Below are 10,332 nucleotides of genomic sequence, written 5' to 3' on the forward strand. Positions count from 1 at the left end.
TGTGGACACTGCACAAAGACCCGCTCACGCCCAGTGTGGACACAACATGAAGACTCACTCATGCTCAGTGTGGACGCTCAGACAAGGACCTGAGCTCAGATCCCAGCCCCAGGTACCTGCCTTGCTGTTCGCCCAGTCACCTTTGAAAATAACAGTTGGAGCTGGGCCCCTGAAAAGCTAGTGACCTCCCGTCCCCACCACCTCGTAAGTGACAAGTGCTCATGTCCTGCTGTCTCCTGCTGGCCGGTGACCTGGACAGAGGACCACCCTTCCACTGGCTCTATGAATCCCCAACTGGGCCGCCATTAATCCCAGCCTATGGGGTCAGGCCTGTTTACAGGTCTCCTAGATAGGGGGAGGGGGAGAAGAGTCCCCAAACTAAGCATTTTAATGCCTGGATTTAATTTCAATTGTTTGTTTCTGTTCAGATTTTTTAATATTTATCAAAATGCCTCCCCAGGAATCCAAGTACTACAGACCAGGCTACGTAGAGCTCATCACATGCTAATCTAGGACATACTTGAGGAAGGTCACAACTGTTTTTACAGATACTCACAGTCTAGCCCCATGGACTGTTAAAAAAAAAAAAAAAAGTCAATATCCCATACCTCCTGACAGCCGTCCTCAAAGCACCCTCCCAAGGCCCTCCCCCACAGCTACTGAATTCCCAGCTCTGTAGCTGAGGGCCGTACTGGTTAGAACAAGCCCCTGCAGAATTCACACACACGCTCGTGTTTACACACCAGTGCAGCATCTGATTAATAGCAAGAGGAAAAAAAGGAACACAAACTTTTTAGAAGCCTTTTCATTTTCCTTCTTGCTCTTTCATTCAACATTTCCTGACAACCTATCATGTGTTGGTCCTTGTACCAGGTGCTGAGGATGCCAAGACTAAGAAGGGATCATCCTTGGCTCTGACTAACGATCTACCAGCAGGAACATGGCTTATAGACACACACCTTGGCGGCTGAGGTTGACATTCCAAATGCCAGCCTACCTTCTGCACAGCCACCCGGCACCGGCACAGATATCGGCAGCATCTCTGCAGAAAGGCCTTGGCCGACAGCACTTTCCACAGCCGGACACGTCCGTTCAAGGCATGTCCCTTCCACCAGAAGGCGGGCTCTGGGGCTCGGCTCGTGTACGTGGTCACCGGGGTCCCAGAGGACGTGGTTATGGCAGCAGGCCCAAGTCCACAGGTGTCACAGAGCCTCCAGGAGCATCCTTCTGACCTCTCCGTGACGTGGCTTCAGAATTCAACATGCAGCACACTCTTGCATATTTCTTCCTGCTCAAGTTCTTATTAAGTTTTAGAGGGGTTGAGCAGATTAAGGGATTCAGAAGCTTTTATGTTTAAATTTGTAGAACGAAAGGCCATCTCTCTGACTATGACTGGGACCGATTAGGAATACTCCGGAAGGGAACCGGATTGGCCATTTTGTAAGCTTTTCTTATCTAGTGGGACTAATAGCAGACACTTTCCTCCACACAATAGCCCAGGAGGACGTCTTATTAGCTGCATTTTACAGATTGAAACGCAGGGTCAGACAGGCAGAAAGCTTATATTCACTGCTTTATAAATAGGGTTTAAATCAACAGAGAATGTTTTGTGCTCCATAATCAGTTCAGACTTAAAAATTATATAGAGAGGCAGCAGCACAAAATTGAAGAAGTTGCACAAGCTTTAGATTCAGGCATCTTCGGTTTGGATTTTAACTTCTCCTGTGGACGCACGTGCCCTGGGCATGTTATTTAATCTTCCAGAGCTGCTGGGGGACTTCCATTCACACTGTGAAATAAGGAGCCTGAGAGAAGTAATCTGTAAACAGCACTTCAAGGGCTCAATCTCCCAGGACACTCGGGCCAGCTTGCCCAACGCCATCCTTAAGTGAGTCCAGGACCGTGAGCCAATGGCCTAATGCACTTTCCTCCCAGATGATGGGAACCTGAATTCTGCTGCCTCTAGGCCCCAAAAGGCTCATGGAGCCTTTTTCTACCTGGAACACTGCTTCAGAAAGTACGTTCTCTACATAACATAGCAAATGTATTCAAGTTTTAAAAAAAATTACGTTTCTTAAGCAGATCTTCACAATTTATAAACACAATTACTCAAATGTAAGAGACATGACAATTTTATGAGCCCCCCACAGCCCTTTATGCCATTTACAGTTCTTTATTATAAAAGCTGAAGTACTCCAGAACATTTAACATGATGTAAGAGATCATCTGAATGGGCTGGGATTCTGAAGAATCCCAAAGTTAAACCTTACCACAATTGAGAAGAAATTAACTTTACAGTACTGCTTTGCCATACTGAGGACCATTTCTTCAAAGAAAATAGAATTCCCAGGGACAGGGAATATTCGACCTAGTAATCCCCGACTACCTGAACCAAGAAAAGTCTGCAGGCGGCTGAGCACTGTGCCATGTGGCAGGGACCACCCCGCAGCCATGAGGATCTCAGTTCCAGGAGTTTGGAGACATGAGCACAAACCAACAATAGAGGTGGGAGCAGGGAGGGGGTGCCCGGCTCTGCCTGTGTGAAGGCTGGACAGACAAATGACAGCAGAACGTGGCCCTCAGAGAGGATGGGGAACATGCCAGGATCAAAGGCACAGAGAAGGAACCTCCAAGCCATGTGGACACCCAGCGCCACCGAGGAGCAGTGTGAGTGGAGCCAGGCCAAGTGCGAGGCCGTCCAGGGACGACGTGACCAGCGTTCACCTGTAAGCACCATGGGAGGCCGAGGGCTTCCGCAGGTGCACTTACCAGGCTGAGGAAGTTCTCTTCCATTTCTAGTGTGCTGACAGTTTGATCAGAAATTAGTATGGTACCTTGTCAGAGGTTTCTTCTCTACGGAGATGTTTGCACACTTTCCCTTTTTTGGTTTCTGGGAATGAAGAATACATTTGTTGGCTTTCACGTTACTCAGATGAACCCTACCCGGCAGGTGCATCCACGTCTAGGAGACTTTGTTGCACCTTCATCGTTTTTGTCTACTGCTGTCCCCAGGGTCGTGCTGACCTCACAGAATGGCTCAGGACTGTTCCCACCTTCAAGCCCCCGGAAAGAAGAGTTTATGTACGACTCCTATCAACCTTCCCTTCGTGTTTGGTGAGATGCAGGAGTGAAGCCACCTGGGCTTGGATTTGCTCTGTGGGAAAAATTTTAACAAAACTTTCTATTTCCTTAATGGACTAGAGACTCCCCACAGCCCGGTCTGTAAGCTCTGGTGTTTTCTGTCTTCCAAGACATCTGTCCAGTTCCTCTCGCTTTTCAGACTTGTGGGCAGAGACTGGCCCAGGACACCTGCGCAGCACCTTTCCCTGCTCTGTAGTCTGCGAGGCCCTGTCTCCTGCCCTGCGTGTCTCAGGCCATGTCGGCTGAAGGTTGGTAGTTTTATTCTTCCCCAAGAACAAGCTTTTGGTCTCCTCGCCTAGATTAGGGTTTTGGTTCCTGTCTTGTGTTCTGATCTTCATTTCCTTGTCTGCACTAGGTTTGATTTCCAGTTCTCCTACTTTCTTCAAGGTGAAGTGGGGAGTTGGGGGGGTCTGACGTGAGGACTCCCTCTGGCAACACGGGCCTCAGGCACGACATGCACCCCGGAAGTGCTGCCGTGGCAGCAGACCACCGACGCCCCGCTGTGCCTTCAAGCTCACTTGTGTCCGAAGATGTGCTTTTTAGTTTAACTCCTCTTCAGCCTATGGCGTTTGAGTATATCATTTTGTTTCCATATGTTTGGAAAAGCCTCAAAGATTTAGTTTTTAGATTCTAATTTCATTACTATCAGAATATACTTGGCAAAATGAGAATCGTTTTAAAGTGACAGAGATTTATCTCATGGTCTTCCCAAGTCTCAGTTCCCTAGAAAACAGAGCCACAGAACCATGAGACAGTAAGTTCCTCAGAGGTGGGAGCAGCATCAGAGGACCACTGGCAGGTGCGGCCAGGACACGTAGGCCCAGGGGGGCTCGGGGCCCAGGCGTGCACAACGATACCGCCTATGCTCTGGAAGGACGGCCTCCCGGCCCCTGTGCTCACACCACGAGGGTGGTCGCCCGCGGGAGTCAAGGGGACAGAGCTCCATCGGGCCTCCTCCAAACACACACTCCTCCAGTCTAGCGAGTGACTTGCCCAAACACGCTGTCCATCACCACTTCTCGAGCACCTGCTGTGTGCCCCGTGCTCTTGGAGGCCTGGACACAGGGGACCAGAGGGAGGAAGCCGCCTGCTCCGGCACAGTCTACGTTGTGGTGAACAGTGAACACACTCAACAGAGAAATGGTGGGTTCCCACAGAGCGTGCAGGCAGTAGGAGACAAGTCCTCTGTGGGCCCAGCCCGGCTCGTCCACAGGACAGAACACAGGCCCGTGTGGGAGAGGGAGGCAGGTGCAGGGGGTGGGGAGGGGAGGCTCCCAACCAGAAAGCCCCTGACCGTGCCTTCAGCACCCCCTCCCACTCCCCACTCAGGCCACCCCCAGTCTTGTTCCTCCTCCACACGCTGCCCACCTCATCCTGCGATGGCTCTGCACCAACAGCCGTGCAGGAGAACAGACTCTTCTCCCCAATCTGTAGGTCAGGAAGCCAAAATTCGGGTGTCTGGAGTGTGTGACTGGGACACTGGGTGGACTGTGGAGGCTGTCAGAGCAGCACACAGGACTCAGCAAGTGAGGGTCCACACACAGAAAGCGGCCGACACAAAACCCGGCTCCTCCAGGAAGTGACCGTGGTCAACGGTACCACTAGTATGGCTGTGGCCAGTATTCCTATTCCGATTTTTTTAATGTTTATTTATTTGGAGAGAGAGAGCGTGCGCACGAGAGAGAGTGAGTGAGCAAGCACACATGAGCAGGGGAGGGGTAGAAAGAGGAGGAGAAAGAATCCCAAGCAGGGTCCACACTCAACATGGAGTCAAACAAAGGGCTCGATCTCACGACCACAAGATCATGACCCAACTGGAAATCAAGAATCAGGTGCATAACTGACTGAGCCACCCAGGTGCCCCTGTTCTGATATTTTAAAAGACAAGATGCTGTTGACATTGGAGGGCAGATACCTTCAAGCCCCCAGTGACCAGATGTGCACATCTGGGCCAGAGGCAGGTCCGCTCACCCACCTCCTGGCAAACCTTGGTTGGGTTAGGACTTCCAGATTGTTCTTCAGTGGGCATGAGCTGTTCACAGAGCAACGCTGTAGGTGGAGGTGCAGGCTCCATTCAGCAGCCAGGGCACAGACGGTGCGCAATGGCCACAGCGTCTGTGTGGAAGGGACTGATGAGCTCCCGGGCTCCGCCAGCTCCCGGTTTTCTGGTCGTCCAGCCCCAGAGGCTGAAGCTGGAGGCTTCTGACAGGCAGGGCCACAGAGAGGCCTGAGTGGCACACTCCACACAGGCCACCTAGTCATGTGAGAAGCTTCCTGTTCACCCCCCATCCCAAGCAGCCCTGCAGCCCAGGACAGGGCAACCCAGGCTTTGAGTCCTCCTGGAATGGCTTTAGGGGAGCCCCGGCCACCTCACAGCATGCACATAGGGTCAGACTCGGAAACAGGGACTGGCCTTGCCAACGCTGGGGAGACCGAGCTGAGCAGGAGGAACGGCTGACAACTTACTCCAGGTCAGTGACCCCATAACCCTGCCCCACCCAGGGCTGCTCACTGTTAACCAAGACCCACCCCATCTTACTCTTCTCCTAACATACAAGAATCAAGTCTCAGTTTACTATTATGTCCTGATTTGCTCCAGCCTTTTTCCCCCTGCCCAGCTCTTCTATTCTTAGCTAAGCCTCCCAAAAACCCTATAAAGCTAGATTATTCCATGTCACAGATGTGAAAATTGAGGGTCAAGAGGGGCCATACTGCAGCGCCTGACTTCTAAGAATATTATTTCTAAAATGCAGCCACTTTACACATCTCTTTTCTGAGTCCTAGAAGATTCTTCACAAGGTACGCAGAAAACCAGTCACTGACACGTATGGACAGTCAGTGCCAGCAGAGAAGGGGACACAACCTTTCTGGGGGATCTCAGGAAGCAGAGGCTAGCTTTTCCCACTCCAGGAGGGGCTCTCTATAAGCTGCTTTCACCGGGTTACTGGTTTCCATGACGACACCATTCCTCGGTGGTAATTTTACAGCTTTAGCACATTTCCAATGAGGTCACAGTATCTGTGCTTCAGGGAGGACTGGGGAACCAGCTGAAAACCCGGTGAAGGGGAGCACAGCTCCCTCACGGCTCCTAGGAAAGCAGCTGGGCCACAGAAGACCCACCTGCACAACCGCAGGGGGGTGCAGTTACCAGCACGACCGGGTCTCCCTCGTGCCCATGAATGCTCACGCACACCCCGTCCCACCTGCCTGTGCGAAGTGTCTGTCACCGAGTGCCCTCCTCAGACTCCCCACACAGGGGTCTGTCCTACTCCGGGTCCAACCCCAGGGTAAGAAGGAGGAACATGGACTCGGATCCTTAATCCACCACCAGCTTGTCCTGCGCCCCTGGGCCGTCACTTAACCTCCCTAAAGCGGAGTGTCCTTCCTTATCTGGCAGGCGATTTGCCCAGATGGTGCGCATGTGTGAGTGAACATAGCACTCAGCACAGCTCCTGGCCTGCAGGACACCCTCCATAAAGGTTAGTTCCCTTCCTTCCAGTTTTCTTGCTGAGAAACTGGTTGAGGCGGGGCCCCCAGGCTGTCTGAAGTTTCCGTGTGGGTGGTGGGTTCATGGGAAATGCTGAGACAGGGGAACTGAACGCCTTGCCCAGTGGGGGGCAAACCCTAAGGTGGGGATGAGGATGGAGGGGGGTGGGGGAGTCCAAAATCAAGAGCCTATATAAGTCAATGCCCCGAAACAAATAATCCAATGAAAAATGGGGAGCAGCCATGAACATTCTCCAAGGCAGACATCCAGAGGGCCAGATACATGAAAAGATGCTCTTCCATATTTTGACATAACTGACATCTTTTTATTTTGTGTATCTCTTAACTATGTATTGAAGTTACTGTTGCTTTTACGATTTTGTCTTTCAATTTTCAAGCTACTTTTAAAGTGGCTGAGCCACAGTCTGTACTATTTCTGCACCTTTACCAGTGAGATGGTTTCTTGCCGGGATTTTTTTTTTTTACTTCTATTCATAGCATTTTCTTTTCTGAAGACCCTTGGACATTTCTCGTGGGGCTGGTTTACTGGAGCCGAGCTTCTTTACATTTTGCTTGTGTTAGAAACTCCTTGATCTTCTTCAATTATGAATAATAACACCTTGTTGAGTGGACGATTACTGGCTGTGTGCTTTCCCCACCGGCACCTTTAACATATCTACTGCTTCTGCTCAACAGCCGGCCGCTGAGTCTGTGGGAGTTCCCTCGTAGTGAAGCGTTTTTCTCCTGCTGCCTTTAGGAGTCTCTTTGCAACTTCTGGTCTTTGATCAGATGAGCACAGATCATGTGGATCTCTGGGTCCTTATCGGGGACTCTGTGTTACTGTACCTTGAGGTCTGCTTCCTTCAGGTTAGGAAACTTTTCAGCCGTTATTTCTTCAAAAATGTGTTCTTGTGCTCCGTTCCTCTCCCCACCCCCCTTCTAGGAACCACACAATGGCGATGTTAGCATGTTTGGCATTACTCTAGAGGTCCCTTCATCCATCCCTTTTTCTTTTTTTAATTGTTTTCTTTTGGCAGTTCAGCCTGCCTGCCTTCCCATCCCCCACCTTCCAGATCACACACCATCTGCACCCTCTCATCCACAGTGAATCTCTCCCTGGGTCCTTCACTGGGGTTACTTATTCAAGCTCTGCCTGGCTGTCTTTCTATCTTCTCGAACTTTGTTCAAGTTCTGAATTCCTGACTTGTCTCAGTTCAGGGAGGGTCTTGAACACCATTTTGAACTCTTCATGAGGCATGTTGCTTTTAACTGTTTTATTTAGTTCTTTGAGATTTTTGTCTTGCTCTTCCATCTAGAACATATTCCCATCTCATTTGTCTGTTCTTGTTTCTGCGTGTTAGGTTGATCAGTTACAATGTCTCCTGGTCTTGAAAGTAGAGGCCTTGTGGATAAGTCACCCCCGAGGGGCCCAGAAGTGCGCTCCCCCCACCCCGTCACCAGAACCGAGTGCCCGAGGCGAGTCCCTTGAGTTGACTGCATGCATCATCCTGCTGTGGCCGAGCTGTGACTGCTGCAAGCACGCCTGTGGGCAGAGCTGGCTCGGAGGCCTGCCTGTAGCTGTTGGGAGTACGCTGGTGTGCAGCCGGCTCCCCTCCTCCCGAGGCAGGACCCCTTTGGGAAGAGTTGGTCCTGCCTCAGGCTGCCTGCCAGGTACAGTAGGGTGGGAGCCACCTGGAAGGGGTCCCCACAGGGGTAGGTGGGTGGGGTGGAGAGAGCCCATGGGGAACACCAGGAAGAAGCAAGCATTGCTAGTAAGGTAGATGGAGGGTGTGCGAATCTGCATCTGCCGGGAAGGCTACACGTGTTCAGCACCTCCTTTCCTAGGGAAGCTTCCGACAGACCCCGGTCCCTCTAGCACATACCCTACCACTAGCAAACAGCCCTCCTTCAGCTATGGCACATATGCCTCTGAAAATGCAGTTTCAGAGTGGTGCCTGTGACCCAGGGATATAGCCCATAGGCCCTCTCAGAGAGAAGACTGAATTTTCTATAGCCCTCTGCTTTTGCTGGAGTTAGGCCCCATAGATTTTCAAACCCATAGGTCATGGGGGCTTGTCATCCCCAGGGCAGGTGTACCCAATGTGGGGCTTGATCCCTCAGCCCCCAGGGACGACCTCCACACCCAGGATATCCCTTCCCATTGCGGGCACCCCCGCAGGGCTGGACTCCCCATCATACCTCAAGGTGGTGGCTTCTTTATGTGTTGAGCGGTGGAGAATATGTCGTACCTGTCTTGAGATCACTCTCAGAGAGAATTGCTCTGTATGTAGTTGTGGCCTTGATGTGTCTGTCGGAGGAGGCGAGCACAGGATCCTCTGCTCCGCCACCTTTAATCATTATGTTGTAAATAGGAATTTAGTATAGGCATCTTAGCGGTCACTAGTGTGCCTTATATTCAATTTTTCCTGGACTCCAAAGTTCAAGGTCATATTTCATCTTCTCACCTCACCTTAGAAATTTAGTTCAGGAGGGGAGCCAAGATGGCAGAGAGGAAGGGAGCTCTGTAAATTCCGTCCGCCCCATCTATCGAACTGAGAAGGATATTACTCTCATCTGCAAAAGCAGAAGGAGAAAATATGGACTCCAGAAAGAACAGAACCTCAAGGATACCTGAGTGAGTATGTGCAAACTGGGGAGATCTGAAAACGGGCCAGCCCGGGAAGGGCAGGGGAGGCAGGATCCCCAGCCCAACATGGGGCAAGCACGCAGAGCCCGAGAGACAAAGGGGAGAGACAGAGAGTCTGAGCACGCTCATAGGACTGTCTCTGGGGAAGAGGTACTGTCTCTGGGGAAGAAGTAAAGAACGTTTGGCTGCAGTTGGAGAGAGGGACCCACTCCATAGATAACTTCTGGGTAGCTGGAATCCCGAATCCGGGTGGTGCAAGGGAAGGAACAGCTTCCAGCCCTAAGCCATCTCGGCGCGGAAGCAGTGATATAGAAAGCATGAATAGACCAATAACCAGTGAAGAAATCGAATCCGTTATCAAAAATCTCCCAACGAATAAGAGCCCAGGGCCAGATGGCTTCCCAGGGGAATTCTACCAGACATTTAAAGCAGAGCTAATACCCATTCTTCTCAAACTATTCCAAAAAATGGAAATAGAAGGGAAGCTTCCAAACTCATTCTATGAAGCCAGCACCACCTTGATACCCAAACCAGACAGCCAAAAAAGAGATCTACAGACCAATATCCTTAATGAATACAGATGCAAAAATACTCAACAAGATACTAGCCAATCAAATTCAACAGCATATAAAAAGAATTATCCATCATGATCAAGTGGGATTCATTCCTGGGTTACAGGGCTGGTTCAATATCCGCAAATCCATCAATGTGATCCATCACATTAACAAAGAAAGGATAAAAACCATATGATCCTGTCGATAGATACAGAAAGAGCATTTGACAAAATATAGCACCCTTTCTTAATAAAAACCCTTGAGAAAGTTGGAATAGAAGGAACTTACCTAAACTTTATAAGAGCAGTTTATGAAAAACCCACAGCCAATATTATCCTCAATGGGGAAAAACTGAGAGCTTTCCCCCTGAGATCAGGAACACGACAGGGGTGCCCACTCTCACCACTGTTGTTTAACATAGTGCTGGAAGTCCTAGCGTCAGCAATCAGACAACAAAAAGAAATAAAAGGCATCAGAATTGGCAAGGAAGAAGTCAAACTTTCA

At 50.4% G+C, this 10,332-nt stretch overlaps 1 protein-coding gene across 1 annotated transcript in view; it reads right to left on the reverse strand.

Annotated features, from left to right (window-relative positions):
- The window catches only part of TRAPPC9 (trafficking protein particle complex 9), a 529,205-nt gene that overhangs the window by 346,894 nt on the left and 171,979 nt on the right, over positions 1–10,332 (reverse strand). The window lies entirely within an intron of this gene.

The sequence above is a fragment of the Suricata suricatta genome, chromosome 15, assembly GCF_006229205.1.
Source record: "Suricata suricatta isolate VVHF042 chromosome 15, meerkat_22Aug2017_6uvM2_HiC, whole genome shotgun sequence".
NCBI lineage: Eukaryota > Metazoa > Chordata > Mammalia > Carnivora > Herpestidae > Suricata > Suricata suricatta.